This window comes from Mus musculus, chromosome 14, assembly GCF_000001635.26.
Source record: "Mus musculus strain C57BL/6J chromosome 14, GRCm38.p6 C57BL/6J".
NCBI lineage: Eukaryota > Metazoa > Chordata > Mammalia > Rodentia > Muridae > Mus > Mus musculus.
In genome coordinates, this window is record NC_000080.6 from 3,408,830 (window position 1) to 3,435,691 (window position 26,862).

At 43.6% G+C, this 26,862-nt stretch overlaps 1 pseudogene across 1 annotated transcript; it reads left to right on the forward strand.

Moving 5' to 3' along the window:
• The first annotated feature begins 3,784 nt into the window (after window positions 1-3,784).
• On the forward strand, window positions 3,785-25,028 carry Gm10409 (predicted gene 10409; annotated as a pseudogene). The gene is made up of 7 exons (NR_033121.1): window positions 3,785-3,889; window positions 5,264-5,377; window positions 8,555-8,705; window positions 19,239-19,401; window positions 20,355-20,486; window positions 21,163-21,345; window positions 23,887-25,028. The product of NR_033121.1 is annotated as a predicted gene 10409 (transcript).
• Window positions 25,029-26,862: the final 1,834 nt, after the last annotated feature.

The following is a 26,862-nucleotide window of genomic DNA, read 5'->3' on the forward strand; positions in this document are numbered from 1 at the left end:
CCTTGGTCCTGTGCAGGTTTGATGACCCAATGTAGGGGGATGCTAGAGGAAGGGTGGGACTGGTTGGGGGAGTGGGGGATCACCCTCATATAGGCAAAGAGGAGGCAGGAGAAAGAGGGTTGGGTGGGGGTGGTTGTGGACAGTTAAAGGGGGATATCATTTGAAATGTAAACAAAATGATTAATTAAAAATCCACCCCCCAAACACAAAAAACATTTTCAGATTTAGAGAAGGATTTATATTTCAGGGTAAAATGAATATCAATTTCATAAGAAGAAACAAACAATCCTAAAACTAAAATCCACTTAGATTCAAACCATTAGTCCAAACACAAAATGAAAATATTAAAACTTGATGGACAGAAACATAGTGGACTGAGAGTAGACATCTCATTGCTGGCCCGAGGTGCCAAAAGGTTGTTATGAAGGGTTGGTGTTAATCACTTTCCATGTAGAATTCTGTAGACATTGAAATTTTGATGTAGGCATAGGAGGAAATAAAAATACAAGACTCAGAGGCCTTTGGTGAAAGAAATTGAAAAGTACATTCTCAGACACACACACAGACACACACAGACACACACACAGACACACACACACACAGAGACACACACACACACAAACACCAGTGTCTAGAGTTCTGTGAAGCAATGCCCCTCCCTGCCTTTTTTGTCTCCCACAGGAGACGCTATATCACTTCCCTCCTCTGTAAAAAGCACATTCTCAGACACACACATACACACACACACACAGACACACACACACACACAGAGACACACAGACACACACACAGAGACACACACACACAGAGAGACACACACACATGCAGACACACACACAGACACACACAGACACACACACAGACACACACACAGACACACACACACACAGACACACACACAGACACACACACACACACACACACACACACACACACACCACTGTCTGTAGAGGTCTGTGAAGCAATGCTGCTCCTTGCTTTTTTTGTCTCCCACCCCAAACTATGTATCACTTCCCTCCTCTGTATGAGGGCAAAGCCTTAGGAGGTGGATGGTAATGTGGAACAGAGGACACACCCCATAATCTCCTAAAGTGTACTGTTCCCTGAGAAGGAAATAAGGTGAGGGGGAGGGGCAGTGGCAGCAAGGTTTTCCTAGAGCCCTTTAGTCTGATTAATACACACAATGAATGAAAACAGTCATGCTAAAAGTAGTGCTCTTAGGATGGTCTGGTAGTAGTGAGATCAAACCGTATTTTTAGGACATCCTTAAAACACAATGACTTGGAAGAGTTGAAAAACAGAACTAGTTATACTGTGCATTCAGGAGCAAAGAGAACACTTTTATTATACAGGACAGAATTTAATGTTATAAGACAATGGAGATGGTATTCTGTTTCTTGCTTTATGTTTTGAATTGTTTTATGTGAGTGTGTGCCTGCCTGTCTATCTGGGCACCATGTTCATGCAGGTACCTGAGGCCAGAAGAGGGTATTGGATCTTTTGGAACTGGTGTTACAGGTAGCTGTGAGCTGCCCAAGGTGGTTACTGGGCACTGAACGTGGGTCCTCAGGAAGAACACTGAGTGTTCTTAGTCACTGAGCCATCTTTCCAGCCCCTCCACCTACAAGACACCAGTTCCATTTATACAGAATCTGCTATCATAACCAGACCCCTTCCTTAGGTGCTCATGCAAGTTAGGACTTCAACGGGAACTGGGGAGATACGAACATTTAGAACATAGAAACAGCTGTATATGTAGTCACATTAATGAAGCAATCTGGATTATAACCCTGGCTCTGGGAGATACACAGGTCCCTGGGCAAGCTGCATTCTTCTTTTCTTGTTTTAATGTCTTTTCTTTCTTTCCTTCCTTCCTTCCTTCTTTCTTTCTTTCTTTCTTTCTTTCTTTCTTTCTTTCTTTCTTTCTTTCTTTCTTTCTTTCTTTCTTTTTTTCTTTCTGTCTTTCTTTCTATAAAAAATAACGTATGTGTGTGTTTGAGACAGAGACAGGGACAGAGAGAGAGAGAGAGAGAGAGAGAGAGAGAGAGAGAGAGAGAGAGGAAACACAACTTTTTGGAGTTGGGTTGCTCATTCTGCCAGATGGGTTTGGGAGTCTGAAAGCAGGGAGTTTGCTTTGGAGCACCCACACTGGGTGCCTCCTAACTCCAGCTCTAGGGGTACTGGATGCTTCTGGCCTCCATGAGAATTCACACTGCTGTGCACAAACCCACACACAGACACAGACACCCAAGTGAAAAAAGTCAAAAAATGTAACAACATGCTTGAAAAACAGCAGTTCACTTCTGGTCTGGGATAGCTCAGTTGGCCTAGAGGAATGAAGGGCTGGGTTTGAGTGAGCCCCAGTGTTCATCTGTGATCCCAGTGCTGAGGTAAAGGCAGCATGGTCAGAATGATGGAGATCTGTGAGTTATCATCTGGCTGCTAACTAAAAGCAAGGGAGGAACTTGTAGACTGCTCACTCACCCCACTTAACCCTCATTCAAAGTAAATGAAGGACAGGCTACTTAGGCAGCAGGTAAGAGGCCACTGAACAAAGCATAGTCACAAACAAAGAGGACCCAACATTCCAAGGCCCCTTTAAAGGAGAGATTCAGGAATGCAAATCTAGTCAGTCAAGTCACAGAAAGTGAGGGCTGGAAACCATCCAGTGGCTTAGCTCTCTCCACAATCCTTAGTGACCTTTATATGTGTAGCTCCAGTGGAATATTAGCCTTGGAAGTTAGTATGACTTGGGAGCATGCTGGATCAAGTACGTGTTTTGAATTTTCGGTTTCAAAACGTGTGAATGCATCTGTCTACCAGACTAAGGGCCAGGAGATGCAGGAGTCTGAAGTCCATGAGAGAGGAAATGATCCATGCAAATGCAGTCACTCCTCTGTTTGCAACTAGATGGAAACTGTCTCCACAGCTAGTAAAGATGATTTCAGAAAAGATGATTGAAAAACTTGCTAGTTGCAATTTTCATTTTCTTTTTCCCAGAGAGCAGCAGGAGAGACAGTTGACATTTGAGCTGTCTCTGAACTGCCCCTGTCCCTAATTTGAGTTGAGAGCTCACAGGGAACCACAGACCTGCTCCTTAGCTGGTTTTCTTTTCACAAAATCTTTCAGCCATAGAAAATGAACAAAAGCAGGGCTCCCCAGCCAGCCCAGCCAGACATCCCAGCTGCCAGAATAGGTGCTTGGGAGCAGCTCAGGGGCGCAAAGCACAACCTTGCTCTGTTGAAGCCAGGTACTGTCCTGGGCAATTGGCTCCAGGCTCAGCTCAGGAGGCAACCACCTGGAGCTACAGGCACCCGAGGCAAGGAATGCCTGAAGGAAAGGGGCCAGGTCCTGCTCAACCCTCCTGAGCTACTTGCCCCTGACATCCCCAATGCTCCTGTTGAGCCTGGGTCCTTGGTGAAGCTTCCTCTTTTAGCCGCACCACCGCCAGGTGCCTGTGACCGCCTGGTGGCTGCTTTCCTTTCGGCGCCATATATGGCCTGGCAGGGGGGGTCACATGCATCCCGGGCCGCCGGCCGGGAGGGGTCGCTGGGGAAGGGGCAGACGGTGGGAGAAAAGGGGAGGGGGTCGGAGGCAGAGACAGGAGAGGGGTGGGGTGGCAGATTCTGGGGCCATGGGAGGCAGCAAAGGCTTGAGGAGCCCAGTGCTCGCCACCGCGCCATGGAGCTGCACTCATGCGGCTGCGGAGGTGGTGGTGGAGGAAGGGACCTGCGCGGAGGGGGCGGGGGGGGGGGGGTGGCGAAGGCGTCCGAAGCCAGAGAGCGCCGTGTCCCTGCGCTCCATCGGTCAGCGGGCGCGGGCCCGCAGGATGGAGCCGCAGCACGTGCGCCCCGTGCTTGGATCCCAGAGCCCAGCCTGGGAGGAACCGGTGGGTACCGCGCCCGCGCCCGCGCCCACCCCTCCCGCTTGTCCTTGCTCCCCGCCTCGACGTCCCGGCCAGGTTCCGTTCCGGAAGCGGTCCGGGATGAGGTCCCCAGCTGCTTCCCAGCCGGGACAGCGCTTCCTCCCGCGCCCTGGCTCCTCCTTGCTCCCCGCCCGAAGCGCCTTTGTCTGGTCGGCCTCTGGATCCGGAGAGGACCATTTCCGCGCTTCATCCTTTTCTCAGCTTTGCACTTTATTTCCTAGAGTGGCATGGAGGTCAGGGAACTGGAGGGGGCTGGGTTGCGCGGTCAGCGGGTGCGGCCAGGAGGAGACGGGGTTCACCTCTTGACCGCGCGCTGGCAGTCACCTGGGCACGCAGGTTCCCGAGGACCGCCGCCTGGGAAGGCCCGCGGCTGCCAGAAGCCCAGAGCCACGCCTCCGACTCGGGTAGCCTAGGCTGCCCTGAACTGTTCTGAGGGTCAAGGACCTGGCCAGGGATCCAGCCCCAGATAACTTCGCTTTCCCCTGGACCTCACAGCACACGCCACGCGCAGATTGAGTCACTTTTGGGGCTCAGTGTTGCCTGTGAGAAGATGAGAGTCGGGGTCTTTGGATTTATTCCCTAAAATCCATTAACTTATTTCTTGCACCTCAAACTGAACCTTCTGTTATCCATCCATCCATTCAGGGATTCCTCGCAGGAATCCCCGCCCTGCGTAGACCCTTGTAATCTTGAGTGGGCAATGAATTTTGGCCCTGCATACCCTATCTATGTATTTCTTACTCGTTTTTGATTGACGTTGTGAACCGTCTCAAAAGCCTGGTCTAAAATTTCTGGCTTCATCCCTGCTGAGGTGCTGTTCCAGTGAAGTTGTCCCAGGGACTTCCTGAGTCTGCTCAGGTGCGCCCTCTGCCTGTTGAGAGCTTGTAGGTCAGGGGCCAGGCTTGCTTCTTTTCTTACCCTTAGACTTCCAGCCCTTTTGCCAGGGTACAATTTACTGCCTCCTGCTTCCTGACCTTTCACGAGTGTCCTTCGACTTTGATCCATCTGCCACTGCGTTTGTTTTTGTGAGTTTGCACGTTAGGTAGCCCATCTGCTCGTGTTCTATTGCGATCATTATTAGGGAGTAAGGTGTTCTTGGTTAAACATACAATTCAGTCTTGACATTTTAGATCATTGGGAATGAAATCCAGCGACCTGTTTTGAACTTTACTATATAAAATCTTATCAGCTTCCACCACGTACAGCGGGAAGCTCCAAGTTATGTGTGGTGCTTTTTGGGTGCTGAATGCTAGGACTTCACCGCAGTTAGAAAATTAGAGAACCTCCGGCTTTCTTCTCCAAAGTGCTAAGAAACAGAGTGCTTTCTTATTCTCCTAGAAAATCTTCAGTACTCGTCTCGCAACATGAACGTTTAAAGCTAAAACCTTCACAGAGATGTGAGATGGAGCAGGAGCAGTGGCTAAATGTTGAACTCTTCAAAACTTGGCGTATGTAAGTGGCTAAGGCATTTTATTAGTTCAGCACATATTCTTATCCAACACCTGTCGTGTTCTGAGATTGTTGGGCAAGCTGTTAACTCTCAGACAAGCGTTGTCCCCAAGAACCTTACTTTATAGCTGAAGGTTGACATCTATCCAAGTATGTGTCATAAAAAGTTCTCACGAGGGATTTTATTCAGAACTTTGTGTAATGACTACAATATTTAAGGATTTTTCAAATGCTTTATATAACTACATAAGAAAGTTGTGTTACCTGAACGACTAAAAGAGGAGTGTATTCAAGAGAAAGCAAGAATGTAGTAGAGGAAACAGCTTTAAATGTTAAATTTTCTGGCATGGGGTGCAATGGGGTTGACGATTTAATCTAAATATGTTTTGAAGGAACACTGGGTCCATCCGAATCTGTGTTGTTTATGTTTGGGACAGAGCATCACACTGTAGGACAGGCTGCTGTGGGATTTACCCGATAGGCCAGGCAGGCCTGAAACTGCATGCCCTGCTCTTGCTTCAGCAGAGTATAAGGCATCATCAAATTCCCCAAAATCAGAGTCTTTAACTTTGATTCAGGGATCTCAAGAATCTGAATGAAGTGAGTTCTGGTTTCCTTCAGAATGAATCGATATGACCGTCATGCGGCATGCTATACTTACAACATTAATTGCTAGTCTATATATAATTTTAAGAAGCCACACTGTCTGTCTGTCTGTCTAACACACACACACACAGACACACACAGACACACCGACACACAGAGAGAGAGGGTGGAGCGAGAGCGAGAGAGTAAGAGAGAGAGACAGAGAGAGAGAGAGATATCAGATCTAAGCAGTAGAATCACAGCTTTTTGAAGCCCCAACTCTGTGTGCTCAGAGACTCTCATTTTCAAGCTTTGTGTGTGTCCCCTCCCCCCATTGCTTCCTAGTAGGTGGCACAGAACAAGCAGCTGGTACATGCTCTGGCAACCACAACTAGAGACCCAGCTCCATGCCTTTCCCACCAAGATATATTTATACTCTGAGACAAAATAAATCCATACTCTCTTAAAACAAAATGAAAGAACAACAAAGAAAGCAAACCTGTTTTCACTGGGATTCCAGTTCTGAGTTGGTTTTTCAAAAAACTTTCTTAAAATTTAAATATAGGGAATTTAATATTTTACCATACAAACTTGACTAAATGGGATTACTGTGTTATCATGGCATGTGGCAACATGTATGCAAGAATTTGCTCTCTCTCTCTCTCTCTCTCTTCCCCACTCTCCCATCTATGATGTATTTTTCAGTGAACACAGTTTGAGTTTCAAGAAGATTGGATCTTGTAACAAAGGGTATATTTTAATGTTTGAAGCTATATGTGATCATATTGACTAACAGCACACATGTGGTCCAGGCTTCATAAGAGAATGACAGTAAAAGAGCCATTAGCTAGAATCCAAGTACCTTCTGCCCTGCTTTCTATTAGAGGTAGGGACCAAAGAAAATGTTGGGACACAAGTTGAAGTAGGGGAGAGAAAGGAGGTGATGGGAATGCCTGGCCTGGTTCTGCCTGCCTTTAATTTCAGCACTTGGGAGTACTCAGAGACAAGTAGATATCTGTGAGTTCAAGGCCCTGCAGGCTCTTCCTGGGTGTGCTTCCAAGCATCAGTACTTGAGGCAGGTGTTCCTTCTGCATCCATATTCATCCTAATCTGAATTTTCAGGAGTATTTTATTTCACATTTAGATGAATAGGGGAATTTTGAGAAAGAAATGAAACATTCCTGGGGAAATTTTTGAAAATAAACAATCAGTTCCCCATGGGGGAATTAGTAATGAGTTTCCAACCAATCTAATGGAGGTCTTTGGAAGGAGGAGGTACTGAAAGGATTCCCTTCAGTGTTAGGAGTGGCTCCTGGAAAGTGCAGCATGAATTGTGAGGAGAGCTAGTTAGCATGGTTGCAGTGTCAGCTCCCCATGACATCAGCAGTTCCTTCCCTAGACATTCTTTTGTATCCTGGAGAGGCCTGGCATGGTTTGAGATGTCACCTGTGTTGTGGCAACACCAACTGCACTTGGACCACTTTATGCACTGCCTTTCCTAATCATCCATAGATATGTTGGCTAGAGGAAGGATGCTACTTAGGAGAAAGAATGGACACAAGTGAGAGGAAGAAAGATGACCCTTGACCCTCAGACCAAAGCATCAAGAAATAAATGGTCCTTGAAAATGCGCCACCATAAGTATTGGTCAGAAGATGGGAAAATTCCTGAAGGAGACCACAGTCTGTTTCTGGGTCTTCAGGAATTGGGACTCAGTAGTTAGTCTCTCTGGGAAGCTTCTGGCCTTCCCTGCTTGTCATGGATCCTGAATTTGTCAATGATTACAGGACATTAGTTTGTCCCAGATCAATGAAGTTTTAAGGCCAAAGCTGTTGTCCTGGGAGTTTCAGGCTTCTGCTCTTACAGGGGAAATGGGTTTGAACGGGACAAAAGTGAAAGCAGCAGCAGGCAGAGGACTGTGAGTGAGATGTCAGCACCTCAGGGCTGGGCATCACTGTCCTTTACCCCAGGGACTCCATTAGGTGAACTGTCTGTCCAGCTCTCCTAAGAAGGAAAGAAATTGGCTTCCCAGGGAAGACCTTTCATTTCTCAGATGTCACAGAAGAACGTCTCTGAACAGTGTTCCCTAAAAGTTGCCCACATAGGTAGCAGGTGTGGGTATCAGTTTGTTCTCTAGTCTAGCCACTGGACTGTCAAAATAGTGAGCCAGAGTAGAGACTGGTGCTTTCTTGCCAACTCTGGGCACACTGGGCTCTCACGCAGCTGACTTGGTGAGTCTGGGAACTCGTTGTGCTCTTGCACTGTTTTTCCATCCATAGTCTTGTTTCTAGAGTGACCTGACAGGAGATATGGGCATCTCCACACCATCTTGGTGCTTGTGGGCTATGATAATTTTCTGATGGTTTCTATACCACAAGCTTATGGACAGTACTGCCTAATTAAATCATACGCAGCTATGAATAAGCCTGAGGATCCTGTCCTTGGTCACATGATGCATGTGCAAAGTGAAGCGAAAGAGGAATGACTGGGTCACATGGATTCCTGTTTTGTAAGATGTCTGTATAGGACTCAGTGTTCTGTCAATGCTCTGTTCCTTGACAGTATGCATATTCACTTGTGTTCATCTACCCATAGGGGCTGCTGGTGTACCACCATCATCCCCAACACTCCTGTTCAGAAGATGGGTGAGGAAAGTGGAAAGTCTAATCAGTCAGCCGATGACCAGTGGGAAAAATGAGCTACAAGATCACCTGATCTTCATCAGTGAGAAAGCTTTGCACAAGAGGTATTTTTCATTCTGTCAAACATCATGGTCAATTTCTTGGGTCTATGGTATGGCCTACAATTTATTCTTATTAAATTTTATGGTACTGGGAGACTGTAACTCCAGGGTGTCACTGTGCCCAACCTTTTCTCGCTAAACATTCTCACAGGCTGAACTTGAAGTCAGAGCAGGAGTGAGCTGCGGACATAGGGTATTCTATTTTTTTTATATGAAAATGAAAGCCTACAACTGAGGGATTGAAGAGGATGTGATGTCTCAGCATGTATTGATAGAGGCACTGACATGTGACCGTTTGAGTGAGATATTAGTTGCTGTGAGGTTTTGATTGATTGTTTGCTTGCTTGAGTTCGTTGTTTGTTTGTTTGCAAAGCTTTGTAATTGTCTGGCAGGTGTTGCTTGCTGAAGCTTGCTATATCACCAGGAAAGCTTGGTCCCATTTGGTCCATCCTGATACATGATGGAAGGTCTTGGGCTCATTAATACTCTTCTCAGATTTTGGGCCTTATAAACAGAATGTCCTCTGCATTTCCTCTGGATTCTATTTCAATTGTACTTTCTCATTCTCCCTGCAAACACACCCTGATTCTGTGTGCATGCATGTGTGTGTGTGTGTGACTCTCTCTATATTCTGGTCATAAGGGTATGTGCTAGGACCTGAGGAATTGCCTGCCTTACAGTCTGCTGACAATGCCAATGCTTAGGACTGGAAACCATACTTCAAGCAACAATGCACTTGCATTATGTGTTCAACTTGATGAAATATTTGAGTTCTGTGGTGAATGAACCATGACCTCCTCATTCTGGGTAATTCTCCCTGAAATGTGGATTATATAGTTTGGCCAAATTCATAGGACTAGGCCAAAGATCAAGAGTCCTTGTTCTGAAAGAAAAAAAAAAGGAGAAATGTCCTCATAGTTTCTGTATACCCACACCTGTGCCATAAACTACTGAGAGTTTAGAGACCTCGTCTGTCCCTCCAGGCCTATGCGGGAGCTCAAACAACCAGAACTCTAACCACCTGGACACCCAGCCTCTGGAGACCTTTGGACAAGATAGCAAGATTAATAAGCTTAGATGATCCTAGTACATAGGAGGTAGAAGGTAACATACTGTGAGCTTGGATAGTTCAGAATCCATCCTGGATTCAGGTGACACTTGAAGCCTGTGTTCTTGGGACTCTTTGCTCTTGGGGCCAGGCCCAACCACAGATCAAATCCTTACTATGAAAAATTGAAAGTGGAGACTAAGCAGGTAATGTTGGACCTGCAGAGCTTACAGAATGTGTACACTGAGGCCTCAGAGACATTTGAATTCCTGGCAAAGAGAAAGGCTGCTATAGGTAACTGTCTGTCTTGCTTGGGAGCACATGAGCTGTAGAATTGCCATCTCTGCTTTTGATCCTGCACAGGAGACTCTCGAGCTCTGGTTCTTGCTTTCTGCCACTTCACACAGGAGCCTTTAGATTTTTCTGTTGTAAACCTGTGGGTTGAAACACTTTTTGGGGTTAAAAAAAAAAGGTCAAAGGACCCTTTCACAGAGGTTGTGTATCAGACAATCCTTTATCTCAGACACTTCTATTATGGCTTATAACAGTACAAAAATTATAGTACCCAAGTAGCAATGAAAATAATCTTAAGTTGGGAGGTCACTGCATTAAAGCATCCACAGCATTTGGTAAATTGAGAAACCCTGGTCTTGACAGAAGAACTATTTGTATCATGTGAGGTCTTCTTGACCCCCGGGGCTGAGTCAGGATCTGTAGAGAGCTAGTTACCAGCAGACCCATATATAGCAAGTATTCCCCTTGTTTCTCCTTTCCAATTCATAGTGCCTTTGCCCATTCCTTCGTGATGTTTCTCCATTAGGATGGACAGGTAGGGACAACTGTAGTCCACTTCTTCTTTTTAGGAAACATGGATCCCTCTTAGTGTTGGGACTTTTGGAAGTAGCATGAGTGTTTCTGGAATTTGCTGTTCTCTAGTTTTTGCTTTCTGAGTGCAGCTCACCTAGATGTCCTGAGTTCTTATCTAGGTCTTCCTGAGAACCAGGGTCTGATGGGGTTGATGGTGTTTCTTATAAGTTAATAGGAAAAGGATAGCAGGGGCTTTGTATGCATTGGGTGTTTGCAGAAACCTGCAGAGCCACCTTCTGATGGAACTGAATCAGCTGAAGAAGAAGGTAGACATGCTGAGGAGGCACAGGAATAAGAAAGTGCTGGAAGATGAGGCACTGGTGCTGCAGTACTTGTGGGACTTAAAGGGGCTCCATAAGGACCAATAGGAAGAGGCCAGTGACTTCCAGAGTCAGGAACAACAGGTAGAGTCAGGCAGCTTTGTCAGGCTAATGGTTAGCTCCATCTGCCCTTGTAACTTCTAGACGAGCTCATCCACCTACCTGTGCTTTCATCCATCATCTTACTCATCCACACAGCAATCTAAGTACATACCTCATGACAGCCAATTGTTCAGGTCTATGTCCAAGCACAAATATTTCTGGGGAATGAGCTTCTTGTGAGAAAGTGGATTATCAGCAAGCAAATCCTCCTCTGCTTAATACTTCAGCCCAAAGATGAGTACAGTTCAATAATACACCACACGCCTACAGGGTTCAGTGCACAGAGCTTTAAGTGAGTGAAGTCAGGGCTTGTGGCTTATTTGCTTGGCATCAGTCATATAATTCACATGTGAGAAGCAGCTTGCAAGGGTGGGGGGAATCCCTTTGCAAATGCCAAATGAGCAGTTCTTGATGTCATCTTTTTTGGGGTGACATGTGGCATTTCTCATCTTTGCTGTCTACATTTCAAGACAATCTTTTTAATCTGCCCAGGACAGACTCACACTGACTGAACTCTGACTAGCAGAGTGTTAGCCATGTTTTTTGTCAATGAGGCTGGAGTATTCTCCTTTTCTGTAGATTGCATTCTCCTGTTGACTGGATGACTATGGATGTGGGTAGGGATTCTGACAAGCTAGGGTCATGGTGTCAGAGATTTAAGATTGCAAGAGGAAATTTTATGCAACCACTTCAGCATAGTCTGGCCAAGCAAAGCATGCTCACCATAGCAATTGTATCTTCCACCTTTTGTTTAGCATAGTGTAAGATACCGCTCAAATTGCTGGTATGCTATAACTAAACGAATGTGTTCTTGCAGCACGAGGTGCTTTTTTTTTGGTATTTTGCTCTCATTTACATACTCTGTGTGTGGTGGATAGGCTGCGGATATGTGTGTTTTTGTGTGTGTGTATATTTTCTTTTTTGTATAGTATAGGCATGTGGTATTTTTTTTCATGCACTTTTTCATGCATTTTCTTCATTTTCTAGAAGATCTCATTGGGTTTCATTTTCAGCCTCTGTCTTGAAATACTGTTTGCTCTTTCGCCCAGAAGCTGGCTGCTTTGCTTGCCTGGCTGATCATCAACCACTGGTATCCTTTGTAAACACTTGCATTTTTATTCCAGTGTGTGCATGCTTTTTGATACCCCTCCACTAAGAACACATACTCTAATTATCAGGAACAGGATAGTCTGGAGCAAAGGCTATAGTACTGCTGAGCAGAAGGACCTGGTCATGCAGAAGAAGAACAAGCAATAAAAAAAAAAAAATCTGGTCTTGCTTGGTTGTCTCTCAGATGAAGTAGGAACAAAGCCTGGGAGGATCCTGTGGAGTGACTTTTGTGGGCTTCTTTCTGCTCATGGACAACCTGATGGTCACAGCCAGAAAGAGAACACATCATAGTTTACATGGATCTAGTCTTCAGGACCTTCTGTCCAGGAAACAATATGTTTGATACTCAGTGAGTGTCTTCCTCCATTCCAAACTCTCTGATATGTTATGAGCTTGCTGTTTTTGAACACACAGAGTTCCTCCTGTTTATAACTTTTAAGTGATGGGATTTAAAGGAGTGCATAACCATGGTTGGAAGAAACTACACTTTTATTGAGAAATACTGCCTGTAGACCTGAGATTGCCACCCTTGAACCCGGCTCTCTGCAGTTTCTGCCTATTTCTAGTGAATAGTGTTCTCTGGATAGAGAAGATTTAGGAGGTAGCTGGATGAACCCAGGCAGAGCCTCTGCTGCAGGGATGCCTAGAGCACTTCAGAGGAGTGTTCTGTAACAGAGTCCCATAAGAGCCAGCATACAGCATCCAGAGCTAGTCCTAAGTCTAACACATCATAATGAAAGTCATTTTTAAACAAACAGGATCACTTTCCCTCCCAGGTCCTTCCCTCCCTCCCTAACATGGTAGGGGGCAGTTGGTGTGGGGAGAGGGAAACCTGATCTGGTATTGGTAGAGGGAAAATGACTGAAGTCCTGATGTCTGGCAGAAAGAATGTAAACAGGCAGCCTCAGGAAACTGGACCCCCAGAATGCACCAGAGGCAGTGTCTTTTGCTTTGCAATTTTGTGAGGTCCCATTTGTCGATTCTCGATCTTACAGCACAAGCCATTGCTGTTCTATTCAGGAACTTTTTCCTTGTGCCCATATCTTTGAGGCTTTTCCCCACTTTCTCCTCTATAAGTTTCAGTGTCTCTGGTTTTATGTGGAGTACTTTGATCCACTTAGACTTGAGTCTTGTTTAAGGAGATAAGAATGGATCAATTTGCATTCTTCTACATAACTGCCAGTTGTGGCAGCACCATTTGGTGAAAATGCTGTCTTTTTCCCACTGGATGGTTTTAGCTCCCTTGTCAAAGATCAAGTGACCATAGGTGTATGGATTCATTACTGGGTCTTCAATTCTTTTCCATTGATCTACCTGTCTGTCGCTGTACCAGTACCATGCAGTTTTTAGCACAAGTGCTCTGTACTACAGCTTGAGTTCAGGCATGGTGATTCCCCCAGAGGTTCTTTTATTGTTGGGAATAGTTTTTGCTATCTTAGGTTTTTTTTTATTATTCCAGATGAATTTGCAAATTGCATTTTCTAACTCAGTGAAGAATTGAGTTGGAAGTTTGAATCTGTAGATTGCTTTCATCAGGATAGCCATTTTGACTATATCAATCCTGCCAACCCACGAGCATGGGGGATCTTTCCATCTTCTGTGTTCTTCAATTTCTTTCTTCACAGACTTGAAGTTCTTATCATACAGATCTTTCACTTCCTTAGTTAGAGTCACGCCAAGGTATTTTATATTGTTTGTGACTCTTGTGAATGGTGTTGTTTCCCTAATTTCTTTCTCAGCCCGTTTATCCTGTGTGTAGAGAAAGGGCATTCATTTGTTTGAGTTAATTTTATATCCAGCTACTGCACTGAAGCTGTTTTTCAGGATTAGGAGTTCTCTGGTGGAATTATTAGGGTCACTTATACATACTATCATATCATCTGCAAATAGTGATAGTTTGACTTCTTCCTTTCCAATTTGTATCCCCTCGATCTTCCTTTGTTGTCCAATTGCTCTGTCTAGGACTTCAAGTACTATATTGAAGAGGTAGGGAGAAAGTGGGCATCCTTGTCTAGTTCCTGATTTTAGTGAGATTGCTTCCAGCTTCTCTCCATTTAGTTTGATGGTGGTTTTCTGTAGATTGCTTTTGTCATGTTTAGGTATGGGCCTTGAATTCCTGATCTTTCCAAGACTTTTATCATGAATGGGTATTGGATTTTGTCAAATGCTTTTTCAGCATCTAATGAGATAATCATGTGTTTTTTTTTTTTTTCTTTGATTTGGTTTATATTGTGATTTACGCTGATGGATTTGCGTATATTAAACCATCCCTGCATCCCTGGGATCCAGCCTACTTGGTCATGATGGATGATTGTCTTGATGTGTTCTTGGATTCGGTTTGTGAGGATTTTATTAAGTATTTTTGCATCCATGGTCATAAGAGAAATTGGTCTGAAGTTCTCTTTCTTTCTTGGATCTTTGTGTGGTTTAGGTATCAGAGTAATTGTGGCTTCATAGAAAGAATTGGGTAGAGTGCCTTCTGTTTCTATTTTGTGGAATAGTTTGAGGAGAGTTGGAATCAGGTCTTCTTCGAAGGTCTGCTAGAACTTTGCACTAAACCTGTCAGGTCCTGGACTTTTTGGGGCTGGGAGACTATTGATGACTGCTTCTATTTCTTTAGGGAAATGAGAGTGTTTACATCGTTAATCTGATTCTGATTTAACTTTGGTATCTGGTATCTGTCTAGGAAGTTGTTTATTTCATACAGGTTTTCAGTTTTCCTGAGTATAGCCTTTTGTAGTAGGATCTGATGATGTTTTGGATTTCCTCAGGTTCTGTTGTTATGTTATAAAGAACTCAAGTAGATAACCTTCATAAGAGCTAAGAACACAATCTAAAAATGAGGTAGAGAACTAAACACAACATTCACAACAACGCATCTTGAATGGCTGAGAAGCACTGAAGAAGTGTGCAAAGTCCTTTTTTTTCAGGTAAATGAATATCAAAATGACCCTGAGGTGGTGTCCAGCGTTATACTTTCCAGTGAAGAATGCTAAGATCAAAAAAACTCATGTGAAAGCATATGTTGGTGAGAATTTGAAGAAAGAGGAACATTCTTCCATTTCTGGTGGGACTGCAAAGTGCTATGGCAACTCTGGAAATCAAAATGGAGTTCCTCAGAAATTTTCAGATAGATCTACCTGAGAGCCAAGGACCAACCTTACTGGTGCATGGCCTGCTACTTTCAGTTTTCACTTGATGGCTTGTTACTCAGATTTTCTTATTGGGCTATGACTTTGCTCTTGTCTTTCTGATTCTCAAGCAGTTCTCTGTTCTTACACATTTTTTGAGATACCTCTAGCCACTGGGACTTATTTATACCTTCAAATCCCTCTAAATTGGGGGACTTCTAATACTTGGAGAAGCTGAGTGACAAAAGCAAAGTATGTTGAGCCCTTTGGTGTCCAGTGCACACGAATCTATGGGAGTTTAGATATAATAATCCTCTAGAACATTCTTTAGGAAAGCAGCAGTATGCTCTCAGGTCCCTGTGTGACCTCAGTTACCTTTGCCAGCTTTGTGGGCTTCTCTACTGCTGGTCTGAGAACAATTGGAAACTCCTGGAATAGATGTCTCATATCTCATTTCCTTTGTCTTTGTTAGTATACTGATGGGATTCGGTTTGATGGAAATATACTCTCAAGAATAATTAATAAAACCAGTGCTTCTTACGGACCATCAGGATGAAGTACCAAGTTCAAGGACAGTTCTGCAAGAACTGCTCAAAGCCAGCCAAGTGGAACAAGAAGAAAGCCAAGCAGAAGTCATTCATTCCCAGCACCCTCAGCACCTTTCTCCAGGACAGGGTCACTTAGCTTTGGTAGAAGAAGGGATGACCTGAGATAGCTGCCACATATTCCCTCAGAAAAGAAGCAGCCAGCAATATTGGGGAAAGAATATAGGTGTCAGGGGGCAGAAAGCAGAGTGTAAAGTGAATAAATAAAAAGATATCAATAAAAAATATTTAATTATTTAAAAAAATTGGACAGAATGTATTGTTCTAGTAACTCTAGTGTGTATACACAGGCAATAACTTTAACACCCAGAGAGAATAGATGTTGTAAAGTAGGGTGCCTTTGGTATTGACATAAACTAGGAACATAGCAAAGATAAATAAAAAAGAAAGATGTTTGTCCCATAGATCCATTATTCTCCTCAAGTCGAAGTGTTTGTGCTCACTTTTACCAGAACTCTGGAAACCTCTGTTAATCCAGGTCTCAGGGCTCATCCAAAGTACAGTCCTGAACTGGCTGTGGCCAAGGGTTCCTGTGTTGTTGGCTGACCTCTGCCTCAGGCTTCAGAGGCACTGGAGGGGCAGTTTTGGCCTTCAGGTGGCAGCCATTCCAGGTCCCCTACCATACCAGATATCGAGTCTTCCACAGATGCCTGACATCTCAAAAATAGAAGCTTGGGTATTTCAAAGATTGGGATGCCACTCTACAGTCATGATGAGTTGATTACGTGAGACCGTACAAGTTAACTAATGTCTGTATGACTGTTTTCTTTATTTGAAAGTGAGTAATGAGATCATCTCAGGAGTGGTTGCTAAGAATAAAATCACTGATTAACATAAATGATAGGACTGTACAGAGCATGGGCTTAATATTCTGGGTCCAGTGCAAATAGCTGGGAGAGTTCAAAACAAAACCAATAAAAGCAACAGGAATACAAACAACAACAATTGTTTAAAACCCTTTTGAGTGCTGAGATTACTGGCATGTACCAACTGTGGCTAACTTTTTTTGTTTTTATAATTAACAACCAAACATACAAACAAACAAACATCCCTATTCCAATTCCAGCAGTTTGCATCAGAGAGAGCTGTGTGACACTGCATGCTGCTTCCTTTCCTCAGATAGCTCAGGTCGTCAGTCCTATACCAGGTCAGCTGGACCTAAGACAGTGTAGTTGAACTACTTGCTGTCACGACATGATTCTACAACAATCCTTTTCTTGGTAAAATTGAGCCTCTATAGAGTAAGCCCCATGTTGTTGGAACCAGGACCCTTTAGGCCAGCAAACACACAAGCCACCCTTAGTGAAAGAGAAAAGGAAAAATCACATTGGAAAAAAATATGCGCCCTAATTGTAAGAAAAAGCCCTCATCTTTGAAGCCATCACCTATCTCCCCCTGATTTTTGAGCTCTGCATATTGATATTGTGTGGCTCAAGAAGGTAGTGAAATTCAGATGTTTTCTGAAAGAAGATATACATGATTTTTCACTCTTAAATCTGTGAGGTTAGGGGGCACAGGTTCAGCAAAGCCAGCATAAGAACACAAAAGCCAGAGATGATAATGCCAAAGGGACAGGATCCTGACCTTATAGACACATTAAAATTGAGGTTTCATCTCAATTCAGGTCATTGCACTCCCAGCCCTACCTTCTGAGTATTATATTTGCTGTGAGTACAGTATGACGTTACAACCTGCAACACCCTCATTTCTCAACTTAGCAATTCTGGAAGACAGATATTGGAGAAGTAATTGCTATGAGGCTACAATGCAGTAATGTACAGTCCAGGATGACCACTACTCTCTGTTGCCCACTTAAATTGTCTGGTTGTATTTGAGAATGGGAGCATGTGCAGGATAATGTTTTGAAGAAGGGACAGCAAGTTTGTAAAAGATAGGGTTGTAAACCAGAGATTTTGTGAAACTCATGTATATATATATGAAAAAATGCCCTCTGTCAAGGAATACACCGTTAGAAAATATTGTCCATGTTTTGTACAATTAAACCTATAGGAGAAAGATATTTGCCTCTGTGAGACAGGAAAACCCTGGGAAATTGGAGTGTATGTCACATGAATTGACACAGCTGGTATATTTGCTGTTGTGAAACATCTACTACATCCACAGTCCCTAGAGTTTTGGGTGCCAACAAAATCTCTTAAGCATGTCAGAGTCCTAACCAACGTTCCCCCTCAAAAGCACATGACATCTAATGAAGCAGTAGAATTCTCCAGCTTTGGAAGGAGAGGTTGCCAAAGGGGATCCCACGGGTCCATGAGAGGCTCCAGGAGAGGCACCCCAGAAAAGGACCAAGCTGGGCAGAACTAGTTAACAGGTAGGTCATGGCAGTTGCTAGTGACATCATCAGTAATGCCTTCCTTGGAGAATCTCTTGTATCTAGGATAGAACTAGAATCTTCTGTGTTGTCACCTGTGTTGTGGTGACAGCAACTGCCTGTGGTTCATCCCTTCTGTTTGCTCTGGGTTCACCAGCAGGAATGTTTTCCTGGCTGCTCAGGCAATTTCAGAAAGAGAATGGCGATGAAGGAGTGACCAGACCAACAGAGAAGGAAGAGGGAATCCTTTCTCATGAAAAAGGAAGAAGGAAATGGTTATGGAGAAGGCACATGAGTCCTGGGCAGTGTTGGGGAAATTCCTGGTAGAGGTAGGCTTGAGCTGGGCCTTCCAGGAGTAGGTCTTACAAGCTGAAGCCTTGGACTTTGTCAATGTCAGACAAAGAGTCAAGAATTTCTGATGATTAGTTTGACAGAGCCAGGAATTGACAAACCTGCAGCTACTTTTCTGGGAGCTATTTAATTTCATTTTGAGTGGCAAAAAATGTCAGGAGTGGGCACTATGAGAATAACAGTGTGTCCTTTCATGGAAGGGAGTTGAAGCACTTCATCTTCCAGATTACTGTAGGTAACTTGAGTCTCTGATGAAAAGAACAGAGAAGGATGCTCCCCTGGTCATGTCATGTGGTGAGGACTCAGACACTTTGGATTTGAAGACACACGATTAATTAGTGCTTGATAGTGCTAAGCACTATGAACTTCAGGATTTCCCTGCGTCCCATCTGATATGACCTGACAATGTTCCCCATATCTTTGTCTGAGGCAGCTTATACATTTCAAGGCAACCGGGCCTGTAACAGCGAGTGTGGCATATGTCTGACAATGGTGGTTAGGAAGAGGAACATAGCTTAGCAAACCAGCTGGAAGATAGCTTTTCTGCTCTTTTAGGAATTCACTGTCTTTATCTTTTCTCTCCCTCCATCTTCTTCTTGGGACTCAGAATGGTCTCCCCTGCCCCTGGGCCATCAAGTATGCAAATTCTTTTGTGTTTACCTATCTGCAGGGTCTGCTAGAAATACTTCAACCCAAAATTCCAAAATGACTAAGAAGAGATCAAAAATAAATGAACTAGAAGAACTGAAATTGGATATGAGGAAGATCAGCAATGACATGGAGGAAATGTGTGGAATCCTGAACCTTTACATGTATGAGGATTTGAACTACAGGTAGGAATTATGCCCAGTACCCTGTTGACTGTATTGTGCCATCTGTTAACCCAATTTCCTTCCATGAATGGAGTGCGTCATCTCCCATCATTCAATTAAGTAGCCCTGACAGGTGTTTAATTGTTGGATAAACAAGGTGCTGTGTGTTTATAATCATCTTCTTTTGTACTTGACCTTGGGGTTTTTGCATTCTGATTGTTGCTGTGAACAGCTAGAATGTCCTGCTCACACTTACTGTCTCTCAGTGTGTGAATGCAATGCCTGCAGGCTTCAAGTCTTTACTCTGATATTGTTCATTATATTCTGAGAGATGGCACCTGTCTGGATTTATTTGGCATTCTAATTGTGTCTGTGTGTGTGAACATAGTTGCATGTGTTTTGTTCAGGACTGGGGCTCTGGGACCTTTGATGGGGTCTGAGGATTTGTGTGATGCACAGTTTGCAGGTCCTGTTAGTGTTGAGTCCATAGAGGTCCAAAGTGATCACCAGGGAAGTTTGCTCCTGGTGTTTCCTTGTTGTCACACAGGAATCTCCTGGAGGAGGAGATGTGATAAAGCCTTTCTCCTGTAAATACTAGTTGTGTTTTCTGGGAATTCACAGAACAACAGAAACCAAGAAATGAGAATCCCTGCCTTAAAAATAAGAGGAAAGTCATTACAGATATCTACTGGACCCTTGCCTGTGGCACAGTGTAGTGTAAAATTGTCATAGAAGTACTCTATTCCTATATGCTTGCCCGGGAAGCCCTTGAAGGTCAGCTAGCTCCATTTGGTCTCCTGGCTCTGCTGTCCTCTGCCCAGGATAGTAAGTTTAATTAGCACCTAGGGGACCCAGTTTGAATGAGCCAGGATGTGGCATGCAGTTGGCTTGGGTAGTACATGATATAGCCTGTTTGCACATGATTATTGATTCCTTAATTCAGCATATTATTTGCTTCTTGGGCCATGCCACAGGATGAACACTGAATTCAACATCATTAAATCACAACATGAGAAGACAATGTTGGATATGAATAAAATGATCCAGTCCATAATTGTTTCCATGCAGTACTCCAAGGAACTGATAGAAGATAACTATTCCTACAGGTGAGTCAGTGACACAAATGAGACCCCCAGAACTAGGCAGGGAATGCTTCTGTCCTTTTAGGACTTTGAACAAAAGCAAGGGTTCTGGTTCTATGCTATCTGTTTTTTATTTAGGAACCCTGCCCTGAGGCAAGGGTCTTGGATTTGTACCTCTTGGACACAGGTGTCCTAAGTGTGAAGAGTGTCCAAGACCCTCCAATCTTTATTCTTCCAAATTCAAGATCCTCTACATAGAAAACTTTTCCACCACGCTGGGAATATCCAGGAACCCTGAACCTCTGGGTTTCTGACCACAGATTAAAAGATCTAGGATTCCCAACAAAAATGTAAAGATTGCACACCTGTTTGGTCGTCTCACCTCTCTCAGAGGGGCTAAGCCCTCTCCCTGCTGAAGGTTTTAATGTACCACAGACCTATAATCAACCATGAGGAACATTTCCTCTTCTGTCATGTATATGGTGTACTCTTGGTGTCAGGTTTTTTAGAAGTTTGATGAGTCCTGTGGAATATGGCTGGTATCTTGATATGACCTGCCTCTGTTTGGTGCTCCTATGTAACTGTGGACTCTTCTGGGGGCTGTCTGGGAATCAGGGCCCTTGCAGGGATCATAGGACTTGTAGGAGTGGCAAGCCAATGGAATCTGGCTGGGAATGACCAATTTTTCTTTGTGGATCAGCATTAAGGAGGACCACCTCCTCCGTGAGTGCACTCAACTCCACGAAAATGTAAGGATATTACTGAATGAGAACAGAAGGCTGCTGGTGGATCAGGCTGGCCACAAGTGTCCTGTGGGGAAGAAAAGAGGTTCTCTGAGGAGGCCAGCAAGAACATCTGTGTCCCAAGTGCCAAGGAACACCAGGTAGGATGATGTGTATCAGAGGCAGATTGCCCTCATGTCTAAACATAAACATAGACAATCAAATGTAATAGTCCACCAACTTCTCCAGGCACTCACCTATGTTTCCTCCAAGTGTTTGTTTATGTGATCATCTACAGGGCTCTCTGTGGAGGTAGCCTGGTTCAAGAAACTGCATATTTGGAATGCAAATGTTCCTGCTCTGCTATAATCACTAAGGGAGATAGGTTGATTAGACATCACAACACTATATTCCTTAAGTTTGAAGGGTGCTGTGTTGGAGCCCTTCTTGAGTATAGCAAGAGCTTTGAGGGAAGAAGTAAAGGCCTGTAGCTCATTTGCTTTACAGGGAACTTGTGAGATTCTAGGTAGGAAATAGTTTGCAGGGATGACAGCCTGGTTTAATTGACAAATAAGTGGATTTCATTACTGTCTTTTGGCGGCTTTTCTATTCCCCCCTTTTCTGCTCTATCTCAAAATGGTCTCTTCAGGCTTCATATATCTTGGTTCACACTGAGAGAGCCTGAGTAGCAGCTTGTCAGTTCAATTTTCTTTGAGTGCTGTTGGAGTGGTCATTCCTGGGCCTTAGAGTCTGGAGTTGGCTGGATGACCAGAGATGATAGAAAGGCTTCATACAGGCTCAGGTTTGGTGTGTGATTTCTGAGGCTTCATGAAAAAATTTCTTAATATATGCCCCCAAATTGGACCATTGTTAGATGTTTCCCTCCCCCCCTCCCCCCAGACAGGGTTTCTCTGTTCAAACTGGCTGTCCTGGAACTCAGTCTGTATACCCGGCCTGCCTCAAACTCAGAAATCTGCCTGCCTCTACCTCCCAAGTGCTGGGATTAAAGGAGTGTGCCACTATGACCCCGCTTCTCTCGTGCTTTTTCTTCCTCTAAAATAATCGCAGAGTCCTTGGGTCTCCCTTGAAACACCACCTCTGCATTGTCTGAATTATCTTGGTCCTGAACCATAACAGATACCTCATTGTTTTCTGCTCAGTTATGATTCTATGTGAATAAGTCTGCGTGTGCTTGTGTGTGTGTCTGTGACTGTGTGTCTGTGTGTTTCTTTTTGTGTATGCATGGTTTTTCCGACCTGTGTCTCAATCAGCCTCAGTGGGGGTTGGGAGAAATGAGGACCTTCACACAGTTCTGGTAGTATAAAACTGGTTATGTCTGTTAGAAGCCATGTTCAGAAAGTGGAAAAGAAGTCCTCTTTGACCCAGTGCTTCCAGAACAAGGAGGAGTTATCCACAGAGTCTAGGTGCTCAGGGTTGTAGTGGTCCTCAGAGCAGCCCCGAAGGGAGAAGTTATCCTGATGTCCATCTGCTGAAGTTTGAAAAGGCCCTGTGTGGTGCAGCCCTTCCATGAACATAGTGTGAGATAATCCATGCAAGCATTTGTCCTTCAACTAGTCAGCCTTATCCTACTCAAAATAGCCCTGACACAGTCACATTCTGGGGAGAAAACGTTTCTTTTGGATCCTGGTTATAGACAGTTCCTATTACTCTGGGCTCATGCCTTTGGACACCAAGTCAGTTAGGTGATAGAAAAGGGAGATCCTATTGGAAGAAACTGATTACTTTAGGACAAGTCTGAAACAGGGAACGAGAACAAGAGGCTGGTCTACCACCAACATGTGAGCCTAGGCTGGGAAACAAACCTATTCTACACAGCCTTGGGAACTTGCTGAGCCAGATTGGATAATAGGACAAGAACCCTGATTCCCAGACTGGTTTATGAGTGGAAAGCATATCACTGACTGCGCTGCCTATATACTATGCCCACTAAGTACCTTTCCCATTCAAGATTTGTTTTTTATTCCTGCAAAGTATCCTGGGAGATTTTTATATTTGTATTAACTGCGAAACTAAAAAGGTCACTGCGATACAATATGCTTGTATTGCATAAACCTAAATATTATGTGTGTTTGAGAGTATGCCCTGCAATAGTCATAGATGTACAGGGGTGTTGTTCTGTTTCTTCATGACCATCACTTTTAAGGTTCATTGCCCAGCCTTGGTAATATTTTTATTTAGCACACTCTTGCAGATTCTAGGAACCATGAATTACCCCTGGGTATTGTGTTGTATGGTGTCTCTGGTTATTTGCAGATAGAGGGATTGAGGAGAGGAACCCTGTGAGGTTCCTGCACTGGAGAAATAATCATAGCTTTCACTTCAGTTCAGGGCACGCTCCTACGCCATAAGGAATCCACATGGTTTCTAGGTTGCACACATCTCTCTTGAACTCACATTCAAACATTGCTACAATGTTATTACTCAATATAATATACCCGCACAACTGGGGAAATGTGGTGTTTTTTAGAACTCCAGTATAATGTGTAGCTGACAGTTCCAATTCTAGCAGTTTTTAAAAGGTGAGAAACAATTCCAAGATCAGGTGCTCTATGACACTTGGGATGCACGTTATGATCTCAGCTGATAGGACATGTTGGTTTGTCCAGCTGAATAGAGCTGTTCTGGGAGAGACAGCTCAATTGACAAATGCTTAACCGGCCTTTGTTTCTTTCTTCCCTAAGTGTGAAATAGTCCAGCAGAAAGCAGAACATGGCACAGACCAGGACATGATCTCCCTCAAAGAGAAGTGCTGGAGGAAGAGCACTGAGTGTGCACAGGAAATACACCACTGTTGCTTCTCATCCCTAATAACCATGGCTGTAATGGGCTGTATGCTCCTCTTTTATTTTGTTTCTTTGGTATGAACAGGCCTTAATTTCATCTAGCCTCTGGCCCAGGAAGAGTGCACATTTAAAGGGACTCAGAGAAATGCTGAGACACATCAAGAGCTGCTGGGCATCCAGGAAGAATCTGAGTGCAAATTTCTCTTTTCCTGATGGGTCATCATCAATAATTACATGGAGATCAGTCAACAAAATTGTAAATCCTTGGATCCAAGTTTACAACATGTGTTCTGCTTTGACTTGGGAGGCCATATCCTTCAGACCCACACTCCAAAAGGAGAGTGTTGCTTAAATTTCTCCTGCAAAGTTTGCTACCTCCAGGAACTGCTTTTCTACTAAGTTGCCAAGGACAGCCACAGGCTGTAAGGCTGTGCTACAAAATGAGCACACTAAGAATTTTGCTTTGCACAATTTTTGTGGTTTGATTTTGGTTTGAGTTTTGATTAGTTTAGGTATTTGGTTTTTCTTGTTTTCATTCAAAGTTTTGTTATTTATTGGTTATTTATTGTTCTTTTAAGTAATTTGATATTTTGATAAGGTTATACACAGTACATATTGACTGTCAGCTTTCAGTTACAATTGAGTACATTGCATTTATTCTTATGACTAACACAGTGATCTCCAAGTCTTCACTCTAAGAGCCTTGTTATTTCAGGTGTGATCATGAAAGCCCACAGATATCAGACCCAGATGGATCTCTGCACTCTTCATGGGACTTGGGCTCCATAGTTTCTTCTGAGCCAGACTGAACTACAAAGTCCTTCATACATTCAGTATGGAGAGTATGTCCAACTGCCTGGATAGGAACTTAATGATGGAAAACTTACCCATGCTGCATCGTTGCTGTCAAATATTTAGCTACTGTGAAAATACTGTGGATGATGGTGTTGAACGCATTAATGGCAAATACATCAGTATTTCTGTAATAGCTCTCATTAAATCAAAGCATAGTCTAAGGGAATAAAAAGCTGTCAGAAAACACAGCAGTGTATGCTTCTGCTTTCCTTCAAATATACAATCACTGGAAACTGCAAGTAGAGATAATAAATTCCACAATCTTTTGGGGGATAGGTTTCTGTGGGGGTCCTTCAATGTTCATTTTATTACTTTATGATTCACCTGTGTCTGCCAAAAAACATCATTCAAAAATAATGAAGATTGTAATTAGGTATCATCCTATAAAATCCTAACAAATGTCTTTTTTATTTGATATTTTCTTTACTTACATTTCAAATGCTAAACCCTTTCCTAGTTTCCCCTCTGAAGATCCCCTGTTTACTACACCAACCCCTGCTCACCAACTCACCCACTCCCTTCCTCCTGTCCTAGGCATGCCCCTCTACTGGGGCATAGAACATTCATAGGACCAAGGACTCTCCTCCCGGTGATGACCAACCAGGCCATCCTTCTCTATACATTTACCTAGAGCAATGAGATCCATCATGTGTTTTCTTTGTTTGGTGGTTTAGTCCAAGTGATCTCTGGAGGTACTGGTTAGTTCATATTGTTGTTCCTCTTATGGGGCTCTAAACCCTTCAGCTCCATAGGTCCTCTCTCTAGCTCCTTCACTGGGGACCCTGTGCTCTGACCAATTGATGGCTGTGAGCATGTACTTCTGTATTTGTCAGGCACTGGCAGAACCTCTCAGTTGGCAGCTATATCAGGCTCCTGTCAGCAATCTCTTGTTGGCATCCGTAGTAGTGTCTGGTTTTTCTGGTTGTTTATGGGATGGATCCCCAGGTGAAGCAGTCTCTGGATGGTCATTCCTTCAGTCTCTGCTTCACATTATGTTGCTGTCACTCCTTCCATGGTTATTTTGTTCCTCATTCTAATAAGGATCAAAGTATCCTCACTTTGGTCTTCCTTTTTCTTGAGTTTTGTATGCTTTGCGTTTTGTATCTTGGGTATTCCAAGGTTCTGGGCTAATATCCTCTTATCAGCAAGTACATGTCATATGTGTTCTTTTGTGATTGGATTACCTTACTCAGGATGATATCCTACAGATCCATCCATTTGTCTAAAAATTTCATGAATTCATTCTTTTTAATAGCTGACTAGTTCTTCATTGTACAAATGTACCATATTTTCGGTATCCATTCCTCTGTTGATGGAAATCTTGGTTCTTTCCAGCTACTGGCTATCATAATTAAGGCTGCTATGAACATAATGGAGCTAGTGCAGATTCAAGGCAATTTATATACTACATAGCCTATAAATCATCGTTGTTACCCGACTTGAAAGGGACACAGCAAGTCAGACTCATCTGTCATTTGGGGACAATAAGTCTTGAGAGTAACTTTTAGGATATTTCAAGTTTAAGACAAGCTTAAGTAGAGGACCAAAAGGGGAACGTGGCTGTTATCAGTCTGCAATCAGTTGACCCCTAGAAAGGTTGTTATAGTTAAGTGCTATATGACTCTACAAATCCTCTTGTAAGGGGTCAGATTAACCCTGCAATTGAAAACATTACCAAACCAGGAATGTGCTATGCTGAGCACTCACAGAGAGTTATGAGGAGCTCCCCTAGGCTCCTTTTACAGCAAGTAAAAATAGACAAAGAGATCAAATATCCTAATATCACAAGATGATAAACCTAACAACTGTAGATTTTACTGAGTATCAGCAAGTTTAGATTCTTGGCCATCTATAGATTTTCATGCAACATCTGTATCAGGGACAATACATAAGGAGGTGGCTGCTCAATAGGATGACAAACAACCAAGAAGAGCCATAGCCTCTACCACTCTACTCTGGATGCTGAGACTAAATAACTTTAGTTTTTCACCACCTGTCCCAGGACTGCTCGCATCATTT